Genomic DNA, 20455 nt, shown 5'->3' with positions numbered 1-20455 from the left:
GAGCCTCCGTGCGAGAATCGAGTGTGTGCGGGTGCTTTGCTTTCATTCATCCATGGGCCTGCGTCTCCCCCTTGTGGTCAATCTGCAGTGCCATCCATCCCGGCCGGTCCATTTATTTTCTTGAAGTTGTGTTGTGTTGTGTTGTGTTGTGTTGTGTTGTGTTGTGTGTGTGTGTGTGTGTGTGTGTGTGTGTGTGTGTGTGTATGCCTTTCAGCTTGACTTCCTAACCTCCTTTCCTCCGTATGCAGCCCTGAGCCTTCCTCCTTGTAGGCGTGGCAATGTTGAGACTGTGAGCGAGCGGCTGCACCGCACCGCCCATCCATGCAAATATCCAGTTTTGTGTCTGTCTGTGGCGTCTTTGCAGTGTTGTGATGCACGCCGCAAAGTGAATCCGGACCCTTGGGACGCCTTAGTCGCGGGGGGTGGGTCAGGGTCTCCACCCTTCTCCACTTGTATCTGTATGTTCTGCAACTGTACTGGCCCCCCTCCCCCAAACCAAAACCATGAGGGAAAGGAGCCGAAATCGCACCAATGGAGGTGGTCTGCGTCCGAGGGGCGCCTCTCCGGCTAGGCGCCGAACAACTCATACTTACCTGGCAGGGGAGATACCATGATCACTAAGGTGGTTCTCCCAGGGTGAGGCTCATCCATTGCACTCCGGGTGTGCTGACCCCTGCGATTTCCCCAAATGCGGGAAACTCGACTGCATAATTTGTGGTAGTGGGGGACTGCGTTCGCGCTTTCCCCTGATTTCCTCTGGTCAAAAATAGTGCTCGTCTGTTGTGCCCTGGGTGGCTGCAGAAGTGGTGCGCCTGCTCCATCTTCTTCTCCTCCTCCACATTTTATCAGTCGAGTTTTCCTGCTGTGTTTGGGTGATCTTCAGGGCTGAGCACACCGTGGGGTGCGATGGTTGAGCCTCCGTGCGAGAATCGAGTGTGTGCGGGTGCTTTGCTTTCATTCATCCATGGGCCTGCGTCTCCCCCTTGTGGTCAATCTGCAGTGCCATCCATCCCGGCCGGTCCATTTATTTTCTTGAAGTTGTGTTGTGTTGTGTTGTGTTGTGTTGTGTTGTGTGTGTGTGTGTGTGTGTGTGTGTGTGTGTGTGTGTGTGTGTGTATGCCTTTCAGCTTGACTTCCTAACCTCCTTTCCTCCGTACAGCCCTGAGCCTTCCTCCTTGTAGGCGTGGCAATGTTGAGACTGTGAGCGAGCGGCTGCACCGCACCGCCCATCCATGCAAATATCCAGTTTTGTGTCTGTCTGTGGCGTCTTTGCAGTGTTGTGATGCACGCCGCAAAGTGAATCCGGACCCTTGGGACGCCTTAGTCGCGGGGGGTGGGTCAGGGTCTCCACCCTTCTCCACTTGTATCTGTATGTTCTGCAACTGTACTGGCCCCCCTCCCCCAAACCAAAACCATGAGGGAAAGGAGCCGAAATCGCACCAATGGAGGTGGTCTGCGTCCGAGGGGCGCCTCTCCGGCTAGGCGCCGAACAACTCATACTTACCTGGCAGGGGAGATACCATGATCACTAAGGTGGTTCTCCCAGGGTGAGGCTCATCCATTGCACTCCGGGTGTGCTGACCCCTGCGATTTCCCCAAATGCGGGAAACTCGACTGCATAATTTGTGGTAGTGGGGGACTGCGTTCGCGCTTTCCCCTGATTTCCTCTGGTCAAAAATAGTGCTCGTCTGTTGTGCCCTGGGTGGCTGCAGAAGTGGTGCGCCTGCTCCATCTTCTTCTCCTCCTCCACATTTTATCAGTCGAGTTTTCCTGCTGTGTTTGGGTGATCTTCAGGGCTGAGCACACCGTGGGGTGCGATGGTTGAGCCTCCGTGCGAGAATCGAGTGTGTGCGGGTGCTTTGCTTTCATTCATCCATGGGCCTGCGTCTCCCCCTTGTGGTCAATCTGCAGTGCCATCCATCCCGGCCGGTCCATTTATTTTCTTGAAGTTGTGTTGTGTTGTGTTGTGTTGTGTTGTGTTGTGTGTGTGTGTGTGTGTGTGTGTGTGTGTGTGTGTGTGTGTGTGTATGCCTTTCAGCTTGACTTCCTAACCTCCTTTCCTCCGTATGCAGCCCTGAGCCTTCCTCCTTGTAGGCGTGGCAATGTTGAGACTGTGAGCGAGCGGCTGCACCGCACCGCCCATCCATGCAAATATCCAGTTTTGTGTCTGTCTGTGGCGTCTTTGCAGTGTTGTGATGCACGCCGCAAAGTGAATCCGGACCCTTGGGACGCCTTAGTCGCGGGGGGTGGGTCAGGGTCTCCACCCTTCTCCACTTGTATCTGTATGTTCTGCAACTGTACTGGCCCCCCTCCCCCAAACCAAAACCATGAGGGAAAGGAGCCGAAATCGCACCAATGGAGGTGGTCTGCGTCCGAGGGGCGCCTCTCCGGCTAGGCGCCGAACAACTCATACTTACCTGGCAGGGGAGATACCATGATCACTAAGGTGGTTCTCCCAGGGTGAGGCTCATCCATTGCACTCCGGGTGTGCTGACCCCTGCGATTTCCCCAAATGCGGGAAACTCGACTGCATAATTTGTGGTAGTGGGGGACTGCGTTCGCGCTTTCCCCTGATTTCCTCTGGTCAAAAATAGTGCTCGTCTGTTGTGCCCTGGGTGGCTGCAGAAGTGGTGCGCCTGCTCCATCTTCTTCTCCTCCTCCACATTTTATCAGTCGAGTTTTCCTGCTGTGTTTGGGTGATCTTCAGGGCTGAGCACACCGTGGGGTGCGATGGTTGAGCCTCCGTGCGAGAATCGAGTGTGTGCGGGTGCTTTGCTTTCATTCATCCATGGGCCTGCGTCTCCCCCTTGTGGTCAATCTGCAGTGCCATCCATCCCGGCCGGTCCATTTATTTTCTTGAAGTTGTGTTGTGTTGTGTTGTGTTGTGTTGTGTTGTGTTGTGTGTGTGTGTGTGTGTGTGTGTGTGTGTGTGTGTGTGTGTGTATGCCTTTCAGCTTGACTTCCTAACCTCCTTTCCTCCGTATGCAGCCCTGAGCCTTCCTCCTTGTAGGCGTGGCAATGTTGAGACTGTGAGCGAGCGGCTGCACCGCACCGCCCATCCATGCAAATATCCAGTTTTGTGTCTGTCTGTGGCGTCTTTGCAGTGTTGTGATGCACGCCGCAAAGTGAATCCGGACCCTTGGGACGCCTTAGTCGCGGGGGGTGGGTCAGGGTCTCCACCCTTCTCCACTTGTATCTGTATGTTCTGCAACTGTACTGGCCCCCCTCCCCCAAACCAAAACCATGAGGGAAAGGAGCCGAAATCGCACCAATGGAGGTGGTCTGCGTCCGAGGGGCGCCTCTCCGGCTAGGCGCCGAACAACTCATACTTACCTGGCAGGGGAGATACCATGATCACTAAGGTGGTTCTCCCAGGGTGAGGCTCATCCATTGCACTCCGGGTGTGCTGACCCCTGCGATTTCCCCAAATGCGGGAAACTCGACTGCATAATTTGTGGTAGTGGGGGACTGCGTTCGCGCTTTCCCCTGATTTCCTCTGGTCAAAAATAGTGCTCGTCTGTTGTGCCCTGGGTGGCTGCAGAAGTGGTGCGCCTGCTCCATCTTCTTCTCCTCCTCCACATTTTATCAGTCGAGTTTTCCTGCTGTGTTTGGGTGATCTTCAGGGCTGAGCACACCGTGGGGTGCGATGGTTGAGCCTCCGTGCGAGAATCGAGTGTGTGCGGGTGCTTTGCTTTCATTCATCCATGGGCCTGCGTCTCCCCCTTGTGGTCAATCTGCAGTGCCATCCATCCCGGCCGGTCCATTTATTTTCTTGAAGTTGTGTTGTGTTGTGTTGTGTTGTGTTGTGTTGTGTTGTGTGTGTGTGTGTGTGTGTGTGTGTGTGTGTGTGTGTGTGTATGCCTTTCAGCTTGACTTCCTAACCTCCTTTCCTCCGTATGCAGCCCTGAGCCTTCCTCCTTGTAGGCGTGGCAATGTTGAGACTGTGAGCGAGCGGCTGCACCGCACCGCCCATCCATGCAAATATCCAGTTTTGTGTCTGTCTGTGGCGTCTTTGCAGTGTTGTGATGCACGCCGCAAAGTGAATCCGGACCCTTGGGACGCCTTAGTCGCGGGGGGTGGGTCAGGGTCTCCACCCTTCTCCACTTGTATCTGTATGTTCTGCAACTGTACTGGCCCCCCTCCCCCAAACCAAAACCATGAGGGAAAGGAGCCGAAATCGCACCAATGGAGGTGGTCTGCGTCCGAGGGGCGCCTCTCCGGCTAGGCGCCGAACAACTCATACTTACCTGGCAGGGGAGATACCATGATCACTAAGGTGGTTCTCCCAGGGTGAGGCTCATCCATTGCACTCCGGGTGTGCTGACCCCTGCGATTTCCCCAAATGCGGGAAACTCGACTGCATAATTTGTGGTAGTGGGGGACTGCGTTCGCGCTTTCCCCTGATTTCCTCTGGTCAAAAATAGTGCTCGTCTGTTGTGCCCTGGGTGGCTGCAGAAGTGGTGCGCCTGCTCCATCTTCTTCTCCTCCTCCACATTTTATCAGTCGAGTTTTCCTGCTGTGTTTGGGTGATCTTCAGGGCTGAGCACACCGTGGGGTGCGATGGTTGAGCCTCCGTGCGAGAATCGAGTGTGTGCGGGTGCTTTGCTTTCATTCATCCATGGGCCTGCGTCTCCCCCTTGTGGTCAATCTGCAGTGCCATCCATCCCGGCCGGTCCATTTATTTTCTTGAAGTTGTGTTGTGTTGTGTTGTGTTGTGTTGTGTTGTGTTGTGTGTGTGTGTGTGTGTGTGTGTGTGTGTGTGTGTGTGTGTGTATGCCTTTCAGCTTGACTTCCTAACCTCCTTTCCTCCGTATGCAGCCCTGAGCCTTCCTCCTTGTAGGCGTGGCAATGTTGAGACTGTGAGCGAGCGGCTGCACCGCACCGCCCATCCATGCAAATATCCAGTTTTGTGTCTGTCTGTGGCGTCTTTGCAGTGTTGTGATGCACGCCGCAAAGTGAATCCGGACCCTTGGGACGCCTTAGTCGCGGGGGGTGGGTCAGGGTCTCCACCCTTCTCCACTTGTATCTGTATGTTCTGCAACTGTACTGGCCCCCCTCCCCCAAACCAAAACCATGAGGGAAAGGAGCCGAAATCGCACCAATGGAGGTGGTCTGCGTCCGAGGGGCGCCTCTCCGGCTAGGCGCCGAACAACTCATACTTACCTGGCAGGGGAGATACCATGATCACTAAGGTGGTTCTCCCAGGGTGAGGCTCATCCATTGCACTCCGGGTGTGCTGACCCCTGCGATTTCCCCAAATGCGGGAAACTCGACTGCATAATTTGTGGTAGTGGGGGACTGCGTTCGCGCTTTCCCCTGATTTCCTCTGGTCAAAAATAGTGCTCGTCTGTTGTGCCCTGGGTGGCTGCAGAAGTGGTGCGCCTGCTCCATCTTCTTCTCCTCCTCCACATTTTATCAGTCGAGTTTTCCTGCTGTGTTTGGGTGATCTTCAGGGCTGAGCACACCGTGGGGTGCGATGGTTGAGCCTCCGTGCGAGAATCGAGTGTGTGCGGGTGCTTTGCTTTCATTCATCCATGGGCCTGCGTCTCCCCCTTGTGGTCAATCTGCAGTGCCATCCATCCCGGCCGGTCCATTTATTTTCTTGAAGTTGTGTTGTGTTGTGTTGTGTTGTGTTGTGTTGTGTTGTGTGTGTGTGTGTGTGTGTGTGTGTGTGTGTGTGTGTGTGTATGCCTTTCAGCTTGACTTCCTAACCTCCTTTCCTCCGTATGCAGCCCTGAGCCTTCCTCCTTGTAGGCGTGGCAATGTTGAGACTGTGAGCGAGCGGCTGCACCGCACCGCCCATCCATGCAAATATCCAGTTTTGTGTCTGTCTGTGGCGTCTTTGCAGTGTTGTGATGCACGCCGCAAAGTGAATCCGGACCCTTGGGACGCCTTAGTCGCGGGGGGTGGGTCAGGGTCTCCACCCTTCTCCACTTGTATCTGTATGTTCTGCAACTGTACTGGCCCCCCTCCCCCAAACCAAAACCATGAGGGAAAGGAGCCGAAATCGCACCAATGGAGGTGGTCTGCGTCCGAGGGGCGCCTCTCCGGCTAGGCGCCGAACAACTCATACTTACCTGGCAGGGGAGATACCATGATCACTAAGGTGGTTCTCCCAGGGTGAGGCTCATCCATTGCACTCCGGGTGTGCTGACCCCTGCGATTTCCCCAAATGCGGGAAACTCGACTGCATAATTTGTGGTAGTGGGGGACTGCGTTCGCGCTTTCCCCTGATTTCCTCTGGTCAAAAATAGTGCTCGTCTGTTGTGCCCTGGGTGGCTGCAGAAGTGGTGCGCCTGCTCCATCTTCTTCTCCTCCTCCACATTTTATCAGTCGAGTTTTCCTGCTGTGTTTGGGTGATCTTCAGGGCTGAGCACACCGTGGGGTGCGATGGTTGAGCCTCCGTGCGAGAATCGAGTGTGTGCGGGTGCTTTGCTTTCATTCATCCATGGGCCTGCGTCTCCCCCTTGTGGTCAATCTGCAGTGCCATCCATCCCGGCCGGTCCATTTATTTTCTTGAAGTTGTGTTGTGTTGTGTTGTGTTGTGTTGTGTTGTGTTGTGTGTGTGTGTGTGTGTGTGTGTGTGTGTGTGTGTGTGTGTATGCCTTTCAGCTTGACTTCCTAACCTCCTTTCCTCCGTATGCAGCCCTGAGCCTTCCTCCTTGTAGGCGTGGCAATGTTGAGACTGTGAGCGAGCGGCTGCACCGCACCGCCCATCCATGCAAATATCCAGTTTTGTGTCTGTCTGTGGCGTCTTTGCAGTGTTGTGATGCACGCCGCAAAGTGAATCCGGACCCTTGGGACGCCTTAGTCGCGGGGGGTGGGTCAGGGTCTCCACCCTTCTCCACTTGTATCTGTATGTTCTGCAACTGTACTGGCCCCCCTCCCCCAAACCAAAACCATGAGGGAAAGGAGCCGAAATCGCACCAATGGAGGTGGTCTGCGTCCGAGGGGCGCCTCTCCGGCTAGGCGCCGAACAACTCATACTTACCTGGCAGGGGAGATACCATGATCACTAAGGTGGTTCTCCCAGGGTGAGGCTCATCCATTGCACTCCGGGTGTGCTGACCCCTGCGATTTCCCCAAATGCGGGAAACTCGACTGCATAATTTGTGGTAGTGGGGGACTGCGTTCGCGCTTTCCCCTGATTTCCTCTGGTCAAAAATAGTGCTCGTCTGTTGTGCCCTGGGTGGCTGCAGAAGTGGTGCGCCTGCTCCATCTTCTTCTCCTCCTCCACATTTTATCAGTCGAGTTTTCCTGCTGTGTTTGGGTGATCTTCAGGGCTGAGCACACCGTGGGGTGCGATGGTTGAGCCTCCGTGCGAGAATCGAGTGTGTGCGGGTGCTTTGCTTTCATTCATCCATGGGCCTGCGTCTCCCCCTTGTGGTCAATCTGCAGTGCCATCCATCCCGGCCGGTCCATTATTTTCTTGAAGTTGTGTTGTGTTGTGTTGTGTTGTGTTGTGTTGTGTTGTGTGTGTGTGTGTGTGTGTGTGTGTGTGTGTGTGTGTGTGTATGCCTTTCAGCTTGACTTCCTAACCTCCTTTCCTCCGTATGCAGCCCTGAGCCTTCCTCCTTGTAGGCGTGGCAATGTTGAGACTGTGAGCGAGCGGCTGCACACCGCACCGCCCATCCATGCAAATATCCAGTTTTGTGTCTGTCTGTGGCGTCTTTGCAGTGTTGTGATGCACGCCGCAAAGTGAATCCGGACCCTTGGGACGCCTTAGTCGCGGGGGGTGGGTCAGGGTCTCCACCCTTCTCCACTTGTATCTGTATGTTCTGCAACTGTACTGGCCCCCCTCCCCCAAACCAAAACCATGAGGGAAAGGAGCCGAAATCGCACCAATGGAGGTGGTCTGCGTCCGAGGGGCGCCTCTCCGGCTAGGCGCCGAACAACTCATACTTACCTGGCAGGGGAGATACCATGATCACTAAGGTGGTTCTCCCAGGGTGAGGCTCATCCATTGCACTCCGGGTGTGCTGACCCCTGCGATTTCCCCAAATGCGGGAAACTCGACTGCATAATTTGTGGTAGTGGGGGACTGCGTTCGCGCTTTCCCCTGATTTCCTCTGGTCAAAAATAGTGCTCGTCTGTTGTGCCCTGGGTGGCTGCAGAAGTGGTGCGCCTGCTCCATCTTCTTCTCCTCCTCCACATTTTATCAGTCGAGTTTTCCTGCTGTGTTTGGGTGATCTTCAGGGCTGAGCACACCGTGGGGTGCGATGGTTGAGCCTCCGTGCGAGAATCGAGTGTGTGCGGGTGCTTTGCTTTCATTCATCCATGGGCCTGCGTCTCCCCCTTGTGGTCAATCTGCAGTGCCATCCATCCCGGCCGGTCCATTTATTTTCTTGAAGTTGTGTTGTGTTGTGTTGTGTTGTGTTGTGTTGTGTTGTGTGTGTGTGTGTGTGTGTGTGTGTGTGTGTGTGTGTGTATGCCTTTCAGCTTGACTTCCTAACCTCCTTTCCTCCGTATGCAGCCCTGAGCCTTCCTCCTTGTAGGCGTGGCAATGTTGAGACTGTGAGCGAGCGGCTGCACCGCACCGCCCATCCATGCAAATATCCAGTTTTGTGTCTGTCTGTGGCGTCTTTGCAGTGTTGTGATGCACGCCGCAAAGTGAATCCGGACCCTTGGGACGCCTTAGTCGCGGGGGGTGGGTCAGGGTCTCCACCCTTCTCCACTTGTATCTGTATGTTCTGCAACTGTACTGGCCCCCCTCCCCCAAACCAAAACCATGAGGGAAAGGAGCCGAAATCGCACCAATGGAGGTGGTCTGCGTCCGAGGGGCGCCTCTCCGGCTAGGCGCCGAACAACTCATACTTACCTGGCAGGGGAGATACCATGATCACTAAGGTGGTTCTCCCAGGGTGAGGCTCATCCATTGCACTCCGGGTGTGCTGACCCCTGCGATTTCCCCAAATGCGGGAAACTCGACTGCATAATTTGTGGTAGTGGGGGACTGCGTTCGCGCTTTCCCCTGATTTCCTCTGGTCAAAAATAGTGCTCGTCTGTTGTGCCCTGGGTGGCTGCAGAAGTGGTGCGCCTGCTCCATCTTCTTCTCCTCCTCCACATTTTATCAGTCGAGTTTTCCTGCTGTGTTTGGGTGATCTTCAGGGCTGAGCACACCGTGGGGTGCGATGGTTGAGCCTCCGTGCGAGAATCGAGTGTGTGCGGGTGCTTTGCTTTCATTCATCCATGGGCCTGCGTCTCCCCCTTGTGGTCAATCTGCAGTGCCATCCATCCCGGCCGGTCCATTTATTTTCTTGAAGTTGTGTTGTGTTGTGTTGTGTTGTGTTGTGTGTTGTGTGTGTGTGTGTGTGTGTGTGTGTGTGTGTGTGTGTGTGTATGCCTTTCAGCTTGACTTCCTAACCTCCTTTCCTCCGTATGCAGCCCTGAGCCTTCCTCCTTGTAGGCGTGGCAATGTTGAGACTGTGAGCGAGCGGCTGCACCGCACCGCCCATCCATGCAAATATCCAGTTTTGTGTCTGTCTGTGGCGTCTTTGCAGTGTTGTGATGCACGCCGCAAAGTGAATCCGGACCCTTGGGACGCCTTAGTCGCGGGGGGTGGGTCAGGGTCTCCACCCTTCTCCACTTGTATCTGTATGTTCTGCAACTGTACTGGCCCCCCTCCCCCAAACCAAAACCATGAGGGAAAGGAGCCGAAATCGCACCAATGGAGGTGGTCTGCGTCCGAGGGGCGCCTCTCCGGCTAGGCGCCGAACAACTCATACTTACCTGGCAGGGGAGATACCATGATCACTAAGGTGGTTCTCCCAGGGTGAGGCTCATCCATTGCACTCCGGGTGTGCTGACCCCTGCGATTTCCCCAAATGCGGGAAACTCGACTGCATAATTTGTGGTAGTGGGGGACTGCGTTCGCGCTTTCCCCTGATTTCCTCTGGTCAAAAATAGTGCTCGTCTGTTGTGCCCTGGGTGGCTGCAGAAGTGGTGCGCCTGCTCCATCTTCTTCTCCTCCTCCACATTTTATCAGTCGAGTTTTCCTGCTGTGTTTGGGTGATCTTCAGGGCTGAGCACACCGTGGGGTGCGATGGTTGAGCCTCCGTGCGAGAATCGAGTGTGTGCGGGTGCTTTGCTTTCATTCATCCATGGGCCTGCGTCTCCCCCTTGTGGTCAATCTGCAGTGCCATCCATCCCGGCCGGTCCATTTATTTTCTTGAAGTTGTGTTGTGTTGTGTTGTGTTGTGTTGTGTTGTGTTGTGTGTGTGTGTGTGTGTGTGTGTGTGTGTGTGTGTGTGTATGCCTTTCAGCTTGACTTCCTAACCTCCTTTCCTCCGTATGCAGCCCTGAGCCTTCCTCCTTGTAGGCGTGGCAATGTTGAGACTGTGAGCGAGCGGCTGCACCGCACCGCCCATCCATGCAAATATCCAGTTTTGTGTCTGTCTGTGGCGTCTTTGCAGTGTTGTGATGCACGCCGCAAAGTGAATCCGGACCCTTGGGACGCCTTAGTCGCGGGGGGTGGGTCAGGGTCTCCACCCTTCTCCACTTGTATCTGTATGTTCTGCAACTGTACTGGCCCCCCTCCCCCAAACCAAAACCATGAGGGAAAGGAGCCGAAATCGCACCAATGGAGGTGGTCTGCGTCCGAGGGGCGCCTCTCCGGCTAGGCGCCGAACAACTCATACTTACCTGGCAGGGGAGATACCATGATCACTAAGGTGGTTCTCCCAGGGTGAGGCTCATCCATTGCACTCCGGGTGTGCTGACCCCTGCGATTTCCCCAAATGCGGGAAACTCGACTGCATAATTTGTGGTAGTGGGGGACTGCGTTCGCGCTTTCCCCTGATTTCCTCTGGTCAAAAATAGTGCTCGTCTGTTGTGCCCTGGGTGGCTGCAGAAGTGGTGCGCCTGCTCCATCTTCTTCTCCTCCTCCACATTTTATCAGTCGAGTTTTCCTGCTGTGTTTGGGTGATCTTCAGGGCTGAGCACACCGTGGGGTGCGATGGTTGAGCCTCCGTGCGAGAATCGAGTGTGTGCGGGTGCTTTGCTTTCATTCATCCATGGGCCTGCGTCTCCCCCTTGTGGTCAATCTGCAGTGCCATCCATCCCGGCCGGTCCATTTATTTTCTTGAAGTTGTGTTGTGTTGTGTTGTGTTGTGTTGTGTGTGTGTGTGTGTGTGTGTGTGTGTGTGTGTGTGTGTGTGTGTATGCCTTTCAGCTTGACTTCCTAACCTCCTTTCCTCCGTATGCAGCCCTGAGCCTTCCTCCTTGTAGGCGTGGCAATGTTGAGACTGTGAGCGAGCGGCTGCACCGCACCGCCCATCCATGCAAATATCCAGTTTTGTGTCTGTCTGTGGCGTCTTTGCAGTGTTGTGATGCACGCCGCAAAGTGAATCCGGACCCTTGGGACGCCTTAGTCGCGGGGGGTGGGTCAGGGTCTCCACCCTTCTCCACTTGTATCTGTATGTTCTGCAACTGTACTGGCCCCCCTCCCCCAAACCAAAACCATGAGGGAAAGGAGCCGAAATCGCACCAATGGAGGTGGTCTGCGTCCGAGGGGCGCCTCTCCGGCTAGGCGCCGAACAACTCATACTTACCTGGCAGGGGAGATACCATGATCACTAAGGTGGTTCTCCCAGGGTGAGGCTCATCCATTGCACTCCGGGTGTGCTGACCCCTGCGATTTCCCCAAATGCGGGAAACTCGACTGCATAATTTGTGGTAGTGGGGGACTGCGTTCGCGCTTTCCCCTGATTTCCTCTGGTCAAAAATAGTGCTCGTCTGTTGTGCCCTGGGTGGCTGCAGAAGTGGTGCGCCTGCTCCATCTTCTTCTCCTCCTCCACATTTTATCAGTCGAGTTTTCCTGCTGTGTTTGGGTGATCTTCAGGGCTGAGCACACCGTGGGGTGCGATGGTTGAGCCTCCGTGCGAGAATCGAGTGTGTGCGGGTGCTTTGCTTTCATTCATCCATGGGCCTGCGTCTCCCCCTTGTGGTCAATCTGCAGTGCCATCCATCCCGGCCGGTCCATTTATTTTCTTGAAGTTGTGTTGTGTTGTGTTGTGTTGTGTTGTGTTGTGTTGTGTGTGTGTGTGTGTGTGTGTGTGTGTGTGTGTGTGTGTATGCCTTTCAGCTTGACTTCCTAACCTCCTTTCCTCCGTATGCAGCCCTGAGCCTTCCTCCTTGTAGGCGTGGCAATGTTGAGACTGTGAGCGAGCGGCTGCACCGCACCGCCCATCCATGCAAATATCCAGTTTTGTGTCTGTCTGTGGCGTCTTTGCAGTGTTGTGATGCACGCCGCAAAGTGAATCCGGACCCTTGGGACGCCTTAGTCGCGGGGGGTGGGTCAGGGTCTCCACCCTTCTCCACTTGTATCTGTATGTTCTGCAACTGTACTGGCCCCCCTCCCCCAAACCAAAACCATGAGGGAAAGGAGCCGAAATCGCACCAATGGAGGTGGTCTGCGTCCGAGGGGCGCCTCTCCGGCTAGGCGCCGAACAACTCATACTTACCTGGCAGGGGAGATACCATGATCACTAAGGTGGTTCTCCCAGGGTGAGGCTCATCCATTGCACTCCGGGTGTGCTGACCCCTGCGATTTCCCCAAATGCGGGAAACTCGACTGCATAATTTGTGGTAGTGGGGGACTGCGTTCGCGCTTTCCCCTGATTTCCTCTGGTCAAAAATAGTGCTCGTCTGTTGTGCCCTGGGTGGCTGCAGAAGTGGTGCGCCTGCTCCATCTTCTTCTCCTCCTCCACATTTTATCAGTCGAGTTTTCCTGCTGTGTTTGGGTGATCTTCAGGGCTGAGCACACCGTGGGGTGCGATGGTTGAGCCTCCGTGCGAGAATCGAGTGTGTGCGGGTGCTTTGCTTTCATTCATCCATGGGCCTGCGTCTCCCCCTTGTGGTCAATCTGCAGTGCCATCCATCCCGGCCGGTCCATTTATTTTCTTGAAGTTGTGTTGTGTTGTGTTGTGTTGTGTTGTGTTGTGTTGTGTGTGTGTGTGTGTGTGTGTGTGTGTGTGTGTGTGTGTGTATGCCTTTCAGCTTGACTTCCTAACCTCCTTTCCTCCGTATGCAGCCCTGAGCCTTCCTCCTTGTAGGCGTGGCAATGTTGAGACTGTGAGCGAGCGGCTGCACCGCACCGCCCATCCATGCAAATATCCAGTTTTGTGTCTGTCTGTGGCGTCTTTGCAGTGTTGTGATGCACGCCGCAAAGTGAATCCGGACCCTTGGGACGCCTTAGTCGCGGGGGGTGGGTCAGGGTCTCCACCCTTCTCCACTTGTATCTGTATGTTCTGCAACTGTACTGGCCCCCCTCCCCCAAACCAAAACCATGAGGGAAAGGAGCCGAAATCGCACCAATGGAGGTGGTCTGCGTCCGAGGGGCGCCTCTCCGGCTAGGCGCCGAACAACTCATACTTACCTGGCAGGGGAGATACCATGATCACTAAGGTGGTTCTCCCAGGGTGAGGCTCATCCATTGCACTCCGGGTGTGCTGACCCCTGCGATTTCCCCAAATGCGGGAAACTCGACTGCATAATTTGTGGTAGTGGGGGACTGCGTTCGCGCTTTCCCCTGATTTCCTCTGGTCAAAAATAGTGCTCGTCTGTTGTGCCCTGGGTGGCTGCAGAAGTGGTGCGCCTGCTCCATCTTCTTCTCCTCCTCCACATTTTATCAGTCGAGTTTTCCTGCTGTGTTTGGGTGATCTTCAGGGCTGAGCACACCGTGGGGTGCGATGGTTGAGCCTCCGTGCGAGAATCGAGTGTGTGCGGGTGCTTTGCTTTCATTCATCCATGGGCCTGCGTCTCCCCCTTGTGGTCAATCTGCAGTGCCATCCATCCCGGCCGGTCCATTTATTTTCTTGAAGTTGTGTTGTGTTGTGTTGTGTTGTGTTGTGTGTGTGTGTGTGTGTGTGTGTGTGTGTGTGTGTGTGTGTGTGTATGCCTTTCAGCTTGACTTCCTAACCTCCTTTCCTCCGTATGCAGCCCTGAGCCTTCCTCCTTGTAGGCGTGGCAATGTTGAGACTGTGAGCGAGCGGCTGCACCGCACCGCCCATCCATGCAAATATCCAGTTTTGTGTCTGTCTGTGGCGTCTTTGCAGTGTTGTGATGCACGCCGCAAAGTGAATCCGGACCCTTGGGACGCCTTAGTCGCGGGGGGTGGGTCAGGGTCTCCACCCTTCTCCACTTGTATCTGTATGTTCTGCAACTGTACTGGCCCCCCTCCCCCAAACCAAAACCATGAGGGAAAGGAGCCGAAATCGCACCAATGGAGGTGGTCTGCGTCCGAGGGGCGCCTCTCCGGCTAGGCGCCGAACAACTCATACTTACCTGGCAGGGGAGATACCATGATCACTAAGGTGGTTCTCCCAGGGTGAGGCTCATCCATTGCACTCCGGGTGTGCTGACCCCTGCGATTTCCCCAAATGCGGGAAACTCGACTGCATAATTTGTGGTAGTGGGGGACTGCGTTCGCGCTTTCCCCTGATTTCCTCTGGTCAAAAATAGTGCTCGTCTGTTGTGCCCTGGGTGGCTGCAGAAGTGGTGCGCCTGCTCCATCTTCTTCTCCTCCTCCACATTTTATCAGTCGAGTTTTCCTGCTGTGTTTGGGTGATCTTCAGGGCTGAGCACACCGTGGGGTGCGATGGTTGAGCCTCCGTGCGAGAATCGAGTGTGTGCGGGTGCTTTGCTTTCATTCATCCATGGGCCTGCGTCTCCCCCTTGTGGTCAATCTGCAGTGCCATCCATCCCGGCCGGTCCATTTATTTTCTTGAAGTTGTGTTGTGTTGTGTTGTGTTGTGTTGTGTGTGTGTGTGTGTGTGTGTGTGTGTGTGTGTGTGTGTGTGTGTATGCCTTTCAGCTTGACTTCCTAACCTCCTTTCCTCCGTATGCAGCCCTGAGCCTTCCTCCTTGTAGGCGTGGCAATGTTGAGACTGTGAGCGAGCGGCTGCACCGCACCGCCCATCCATGCAAATATCCAGTTTTGTGTCTGTCTGTGGCGTCTTTGCAGTGTTGTGATGCACGCCGCAAAGTGAATCCGGACCCTTGGGACGCCTTAGTCGCGGGGGGTGGGTCAGGGTCTCCACCCTTCTCCACTTGTATCTGTATGTTCTGCAACTGTACTGGCCCCCCTCCCCCAAACCAAAACCATGAGGGAAAGGAGCCGAAATCGCACCAATGGAGGTGGTCTGCGTCCGAGGGGCGCCTCTCCGGCTAGGCGCCGAACAACTCATACTTACCTGGCAGGGGAGATACCATGATCACTAAGGTGGTTCTCCCAGGGTGAGGCTCATCCATTGCACTCCGGGTGTGCTGACCCCTGCGATTTCCCCAAATGCGGGAAACTCGACTGCATAATTTGTGGTAGTGGGGGACTGCGTTCGCGCTTTCCCCTGATTTCCTCTGGTCAAAAATAGTGCTCGTCTGTTGTGCCCTGGGTGGCTGCAGAAGTGGTGCGCCTGCTCCATCTTCTTCTCCTCCTCCACATTTTATCAGTCGAGTTTTCCTGCTGTGTTTGGGTGATCTTCAGGGCTGAGCACACCGTGGGGTGCGATGGTTGAGCCTCCGTGCGAGAATCGAGTGTGTGCGGGTGCTTTGCTTTCATTCATCCATGGGCCTGCGTCTCCCCCTTGTGGTCAATCTGCAGTGCCATCCATCCCGGCCGGTCCATTTATTTTCTTGAAGTTGTGTTGTGTTGTGTTGTGTTGTGTTGTGTGTGTGTGTGTGTGTGTGTGTGTGTGTGTGTGTGTGTGTGTGTGTATGCCTTTCAGCTTGACTTCCTAACCTCCTTTCCTCCGTATGCAGCCCTGAGCCTTCCTCCTTGTAGGCGTGGCAATGTTGAGACTGTGAGCGAGCGGCTGCACCGCACCGCCCATCCATGCAAATATCCAGTTTTGTGTCTGTCTGTGGCGTCTTTGCAGTGTTGTGATGCACGCCGCAAAGTGAATCCGGACCCTTGGGACGCCTTAGTCGCGGGGGGTGGGTCAGGGTCTCCACCCTTCTCCACTTGTATCTGTATGTTCTGCAACTGTACTGGCCCCCCTCCCCCAAACCAAAACCATGAGGGAAAGGAGCCGAAATCGCACCAATGGAGGTGGTCTGCGTCCGAGGGGCGCCTCTCCGGCTAGGCGCCGAACAACTCATACTTACCTGGCAGGGGAGATACCATGATCACTAAGGTGGTTCTCCCAGGGTGAGGCTCATCCATTGCACTCCGGGTGTGCTGACCCCTGCGATTTCCCCAAATGCGGGAAACTCGACTGCATAATTTGTGGTAGTGGGGGACTGCGTTCGCGCTTTCCCCTGATTTCCTCTGGTCAAAAATAGTGCTCGTCTGTTGTGCCCTGGGTGGCTGCAGAAGTGGTGCGCCTGCTCCATCTTCTTCTCCTCCTCCACATTTTATCAGTCGAGTTTTCCTGCTGTGTTTGGGTGATCTTCAGGGCTGAGCACACCGTGGGGTGCGATGGTTGAGCCTCCGTGCGAGAATCGAGTGTGTGCGGGTGCTTTGCTTTCATTCATCCATGGGCCTGCGTCTCCCCCTTGTGGTCAATCTGCAGTGCCATCCATCCCGGCCGGTCCATTTATTTTCTTGAAGTTGTGTTGTGTTGTGTTGTGTTGTGTTGTGTTGTGTGTGTGTGTGTGTGTGTGTGTGTGTGTGTGTGTGTGTGTGTGTATGCCTTTCAGCTTGACTTCCTAACCTCCTTTCCTCCGTATGCAGCCCTGAGCCTTCCTCCTTGTAGGCGTGGCAATGTTGAGACTGTGAGCGAGCGGCTGCACCGCACCGCCCATCCATGCAAATATCCAGTTTTTGTGTCTGTCTGTGGCGTCTTTGCAGTGTTGTGATGCACGCCGCAAAGTGAATCCGGACCCTTGGGACGCCTTAGTCGCGGGGGGTGGGTCAGGGTCTCCACCCTTCTCCACTTGTATCTGTATGTTCTGCAACTGTACTGGCCCCCCCTCCCCCAAACCAAAACCATGAGGGAAAGGAGCCGAAATCGCACCAATGGAGGTGGTCTGCGTCCGAGGGGCGCCTCTCCGGCTAGGCGCCGAACAACTCATACTTACCTGGTCAGGGGAGATACCATGATCACTAAGGTGGTTCTCCCAGGGTGAGGCTCATCCATTGCACTCCGGGTGTGCTGACCCCTGCGATTTCCCCAAATGCGGGAAACTCGACTGCATAATTTGTGGTAGTGGGGGACTGCGTTCGCGCTTTCCCCTGATTTCCTCTGGTCAAAAATAGTGCTCGTCTGTTGTGCCCTGGGTGGCTGCAGAAGTGGTGCGCCTGCTCCATCTTCTTCTCCTCCTCCACATTTTATCAGTCGAGTTTTCCTGCTGTGTTTGGGTGATCTTCAGGGCTGAGCACACCGTGGGGTGCGATGGTTGAGCCTCCGTGCGAGAATCGAGTGTGTGCGGGTGCTTTGCTTTCATTCATCCATGGGCCTGCGTCTCCCCCTTGTGGTCAATCTGCAGTGCCATCCATCCCGGCCGGTCCATTTATTTTCTTGAAGTTGTGTTGTGTTGTGTTGTGTTGTGTTGTGTGTGTGTTGTGTGTGTGTGTGTGTGTGTGTGTGTGTGTGTGTGTGTGTGTATGCCTTTCAGCTTGACTTCCTAACCTCCTTTCCTCCGTATGCAGCCCTGAGCCTTCCTCCTTGTAGGCGTGGCAATGTTGAGACTGTGAGCGAGCGGCTGCACCGCACCGCCCATCCATGCAAATATCCAGTTTTGTGTCTGTCTGTGGCGTCTTTGCAGTGTTGTGATGCACGCCGCAAAGTGAATCCGGACCCTTGGGACGCCTTAGTCGCGGGGGGTGGGTCAGGGTCTCCACCCTTCTCCACTTGTATCTGTATGTTCTGCAACTGTACTGGCCCCCCTCCCCCAAACCAAAACCATGAGGGAAAGGAGCCGAAATCGCACCAATGGAGGTGGTCTGCGTCCGAGGGGCGCCTCTCCGGCTAGGCGCCGAACAACTCATACTTACCTGGCAGGGGAGATACCATGATCACTAAGGTGGTTCTCCCAGGGTGAGGCTCATCCATTGCACTCCGGGTGTGCTGACCCCTGCGATTTCCCCAAATGCGGGAAACTCGACTGCATAATTTGTGGTAGTGGGGGACTGCGTTCGCGCTTTCCCCTGATTTCCTCTGGTCAAAAATAGTGCTCGTCTGTTGTGCCCTGGGTGGCTGCAGAAGTGGTGCGCCTGCTCCATCTTCTTCTCCTCCTCCACATTTTATCAGTCGAGTTTTCCTGCTGTGTTTGGGTGATCTTCAGGGCTGAGCACACCGTGGGGTGCGATGGTTGAGCCTCCGTGCGAGAATCGAGTGTGTGCGGGTGCTTTGCTTTCATTCATCCATGGGCCTGCGTCTCCCCCTTGTGGTCAATCTGCAGTGCCATCCATCCCGGCCGGTCCATTTATTTTCTTGAAGTTGTGTTGTGTTGTGTTGTGTTGTGTTGTGTGTGTGTGTGTGTGTGTGTGTGTGTGTGTGTGTGTGTGTGTGTGTGTATGCCTTTCAGCTTGACTTCCTAACCTCCTTTCCTCCGTATGCAGCCCTGAGCCTTCCTCCTTGTAGGCGTGGCAATGTTGAGACTGTGAGCGAGCGGCTGCACCGCACCGCCCATCCATGCAAATATCCAGTTTTGTGTCTGTCTGTGGCGTCTTTGCAGTGTTGTGATGCACGCCGCAAAGTGAATCCGGACCCTTGGGACGCCTTAGTCGCGGGGGGTGGGTCAGGGTCTCCACCCTTCTCCACTTGTATCTGTATGTTCTGCAACTGTACTGGCCCCCCTCCCCCAAACCAAAACCATGAGGGAAAGGAGCCGAAATCGCACCAATGGAGGTGGTCTGCGTCCGAGGGGCGCCTCTCCGGCTAGGCGCCGAACAACTCATACTTACCTGGCAGGGGAGATACCATGATCACTAAGGTGGTTCTCCCAGGGTGAGGCTCATCCATTGCACTCCGGGTGTGCTGACCCCTGCGATTTCCCCAAATGCGGGAAACTCGACTGCATAATTTGTGGTAGTGGGGGACTGCGTTCGCGCTTTCCCCCTGATTTCCTCTGGTCAAAAAATAGTGCTCGTCTGTTGTGCCCTGGGTGGCTGCAGAAGTGGTGCGCCTGCTCCATCTTCTTCTCCTCCTCCACATTTTATCAGTCGAGTTTTCCTGCTGTGTTTGGGTGATCTTCAGGGCTGAGCACACCGTGGGGTGCGATGGTTGAGCCTCCGTGCGAGAATCGAGTGTGTGCGGGTGCTTTGCTTTCATTCATCCATGGGCCTGCGTCTCCCCCTTGTGGTCAATCTGCAGTGCCATCCATCCCGGCCGGTCCATTTATTTTCTTGAAGTTGTGTTGTGTTGTGTTGTGTTGTGTTGTGTGTGTGTGTGTGTGTGTGTGTGTGTGTGTGTGTGTGTGTGTGTGTATGCCTTTCAGCTTGACTTCCTAACCTCCTTTCCTCCGTATGCAGCCCTGAGCCTTCCTCCTTGTAGGCGTGGCAATGTTGAGACTGTGAGCGAGCGGCTGCACCGCACCGCCCATCCATGCAAATATCCAGTTTTGTGTCTGTCTGTGGCGTCTTTGCAGTGTTGTGATGCACGCCGCAAAGTGAATCCGGACCCTTGGGACGCCTTAGTCGCGGGGGGTGGGTCAGGGTCTCCACCCTTCTCCACTTGTATCTGTATGTTCTGCAACTGTACTGGCCCCCCTCCCCCAAACCAAAACCATGAGGGAAAGGAGCCGAAATCGCACCAATGGAGGTGGTCTGCGTCCGAGGGGCGCCTCTCCGGCTAGGCGCCGAACAACTCATACTTACCTGGCAGGGGAGATACCATGATCACTAAGGTGGTTCTCCCAGGGTGAGGCTCATCCATTGCACTCCGGGTGTGCTGACCCCTGCGATTTCCCCAAATGCGGGAAACTCGACTGCATAATTTGTGGTAGTGGGGGACTGCGTTCGCGCTTTCCCCTGATTTCCTCTGGTCAAAAATAGTGCTCGTCTGTTGTGCCCTGGGTGGCTGCAGAAGTGGTGCGCCTGCTCCATCTTCTTCTCCTCCTCCACATTTTATCAGTCGAGTTTTCCTGCTGTGTTTGGGTGATCTTCAGGGCTGAGCACACCGTGGGGTGCGATGGTTGAGCCTCCGTGCGAGAATCGAGTGTGTGCGGGTGCTTTGCTTTCATTCATCCATGGGCCTGCGTCTCCCCCTTGTGGTCAATCTGCAGTGCCATCCATCCCGGCCGGTCCATTTATTTTCTTGAAGTTGTGTTGTGTTGTGTTGTGTTGTGTTGTGTGTGTGTGTGTGTGTGTGTGTGTGTGTGTGTGTGTGTGTGTGTGTATGCCTTTCAGCTTGACTTCCTAACCTCCTTTCCTCCGTATGCAGCCCTGAGCCTTCCTCCTTGTAGGCGTGGCAATGTTGAGACTGTGAGCGAGCGGCTGCACCGCACCGCCCATCCATGCAAATATCCAGTTTTGTGTCTGTCTGTGGCGTCTTTGCAGTGTTGTGATGCACGCCGC

At 55.1% G+C, this 20455-nt stretch overlaps 22 non-coding genes across 22 annotated transcripts; all 22 read left to right on the top strand.

The window, feature by feature from the left end:
• The first annotated feature begins 585 nt into the window (after positions 1-585).
• Positions 586-749, top strand: LOC130326182 (U1 spliceosomal RNA). The gene has a single exon (XR_008870844.1). It is a non-coding gene; the product is annotated as a U1 spliceosomal RNA (small nuclear RNA).
• A 747-nt stretch (positions 750-1496) lies between these two features.
• On the top strand, positions 1497-1660 carry LOC130326181 (U1 spliceosomal RNA). The gene has a single exon (XR_008870843.1). It is a non-coding gene; the product is annotated as a U1 spliceosomal RNA (small nuclear RNA).
• A 749-nt stretch (positions 1661-2409) lies between these two features.
• LOC130326180 (U1 spliceosomal RNA) lies at positions 2410-2573 on the top strand. Its single transcript, XR_008870842.1, has one exon. It is a non-coding gene; the product is annotated as a U1 spliceosomal RNA (small nuclear RNA).
• A 752-nt stretch (positions 2574-3325) lies between these two features.
• LOC130326179 (U1 spliceosomal RNA) lies at positions 3326-3489 on the top strand. Its single transcript, XR_008870841.1, has one exon. It is a non-coding gene; the product is annotated as a U1 spliceosomal RNA (small nuclear RNA).
• A 750-nt stretch (positions 3490-4239) lies between these two features.
• LOC130326178 (U1 spliceosomal RNA) lies at positions 4240-4403 on the top strand. The gene has a single exon (XR_008870840.1). It is a non-coding gene; the product is annotated as a U1 spliceosomal RNA (small nuclear RNA).
• Positions 4404-5155: 752 nt separating this feature from the next.
• LOC130326177 (U1 spliceosomal RNA) lies at positions 5156-5319 on the top strand. Its single transcript, XR_008870839.1, has one exon. It is a non-coding gene; the product is annotated as a U1 spliceosomal RNA (small nuclear RNA).
• A 750-nt stretch (positions 5320-6069) lies between these two features.
• Positions 6070-6233, top strand: LOC130326175 (U1 spliceosomal RNA). Its single transcript, XR_008870837.1, has one exon. It is a non-coding gene; the product is annotated as a U1 spliceosomal RNA (small nuclear RNA).
• Positions 6234-6983: 750 nt separating this feature from the next.
• Positions 6984-7147, top strand: LOC130326173 (U1 spliceosomal RNA). Its single transcript, XR_008870836.1, has one exon. It is a non-coding gene; the product is annotated as a U1 spliceosomal RNA (small nuclear RNA).
• A 751-nt stretch (positions 7148-7898) lies between these two features.
• On the top strand, positions 7899-8062 carry LOC130326172 (U1 spliceosomal RNA). Its single transcript, XR_008870835.1, has one exon. It is a non-coding gene; the product is annotated as a U1 spliceosomal RNA (small nuclear RNA).
• Positions 8063-8810: 748 nt separating this feature from the next.
• Positions 8811-8974, top strand: LOC130326171 (U1 spliceosomal RNA). Its single transcript, XR_008870834.1, has one exon. It is a non-coding gene; the product is annotated as a U1 spliceosomal RNA (small nuclear RNA).
• Positions 8975-9721: 747 nt separating this feature from the next.
• Positions 9722-9885, top strand: LOC130326170 (U1 spliceosomal RNA). The gene has a single exon (XR_008870833.1). It is a non-coding gene; the product is annotated as a U1 spliceosomal RNA (small nuclear RNA).
• A 748-nt stretch (positions 9886-10633) lies between these two features.
• LOC130326169 (U1 spliceosomal RNA) lies at positions 10634-10797 on the top strand. Its single transcript, XR_008870832.1, has one exon. It is a non-coding gene; the product is annotated as a U1 spliceosomal RNA (small nuclear RNA).
• Positions 10798-11541: 744 nt separating this feature from the next.
• Positions 11542-11705, top strand: LOC130326168 (U1 spliceosomal RNA). Its single transcript, XR_008870831.1, has one exon. It is a non-coding gene; the product is annotated as a U1 spliceosomal RNA (small nuclear RNA).
• A 748-nt stretch (positions 11706-12453) lies between these two features.
• On the top strand, positions 12454-12617 carry LOC130326167 (U1 spliceosomal RNA). Its single transcript, XR_008870830.1, has one exon. It is a non-coding gene; the product is annotated as a U1 spliceosomal RNA (small nuclear RNA).
• Positions 12618-13367: 750 nt separating this feature from the next.
• LOC130326166 (U1 spliceosomal RNA) lies at positions 13368-13531 on the top strand. Its single transcript, XR_008870829.1, has one exon. It is a non-coding gene; the product is annotated as a U1 spliceosomal RNA (small nuclear RNA).
• A 744-nt stretch (positions 13532-14275) lies between these two features.
• LOC130326165 (U1 spliceosomal RNA) lies at positions 14276-14439 on the top strand. The gene has a single exon (XR_008870828.1). It is a non-coding gene; the product is annotated as a U1 spliceosomal RNA (small nuclear RNA).
• A 744-nt stretch (positions 14440-15183) lies between these two features.
• LOC130326199 (U1 spliceosomal RNA) lies at positions 15184-15347 on the top strand. Its single transcript, XR_008870858.1, has one exon. It is a non-coding gene; the product is annotated as a U1 spliceosomal RNA (small nuclear RNA).
• A 746-nt stretch (positions 15348-16093) lies between these two features.
• LOC130326198 (U1 spliceosomal RNA) lies at positions 16094-16257 on the top strand. The gene has a single exon (XR_008870857.1). It is a non-coding gene; the product is annotated as a U1 spliceosomal RNA (small nuclear RNA).
• Positions 16258-17008: 751 nt separating this feature from the next.
• Positions 17009-17173, top strand: LOC130326195 (U1 spliceosomal RNA). Its single transcript, XR_008870856.1, has one exon. It is a non-coding gene; the product is annotated as a U1 spliceosomal RNA (small nuclear RNA).
• Positions 17174-17924: 751 nt separating this feature from the next.
• LOC130326188 (U1 spliceosomal RNA) lies at positions 17925-18088 on the top strand. The gene has a single exon (XR_008870849.1). It is a non-coding gene; the product is annotated as a U1 spliceosomal RNA (small nuclear RNA).
• A 748-nt stretch (positions 18089-18836) lies between these two features.
• LOC130326164 (U1 spliceosomal RNA) lies at positions 18837-19000 on the top strand. Its single transcript, XR_008870827.1, has one exon. It is a non-coding gene; the product is annotated as a U1 spliceosomal RNA (small nuclear RNA).
• A 748-nt stretch (positions 19001-19748) lies between these two features.
• Positions 19749-19912, top strand: LOC130326176 (U1 spliceosomal RNA). The gene has a single exon (XR_008870838.1). It is a non-coding gene; the product is annotated as a U1 spliceosomal RNA (small nuclear RNA).
• The last annotated feature ends 543 nt before the right edge of the window (positions 19913-20455 follow it).

This window comes from Hyla sarda, unplaced genomic scaffold, assembly GCF_029499605.1.
Source record: "Hyla sarda isolate aHylSar1 unplaced genomic scaffold, aHylSar1.hap1 scaffold_2815, whole genome shotgun sequence".
Lineage (NCBI taxonomy): Eukaryota > Metazoa > Chordata > Amphibia > Anura > Hylidae > Hyla > Hyla sarda.
Note: the sequence above shows the minus strand (reverse complement) of the source record. Positions and strands in the feature narration are given on the sequence as shown.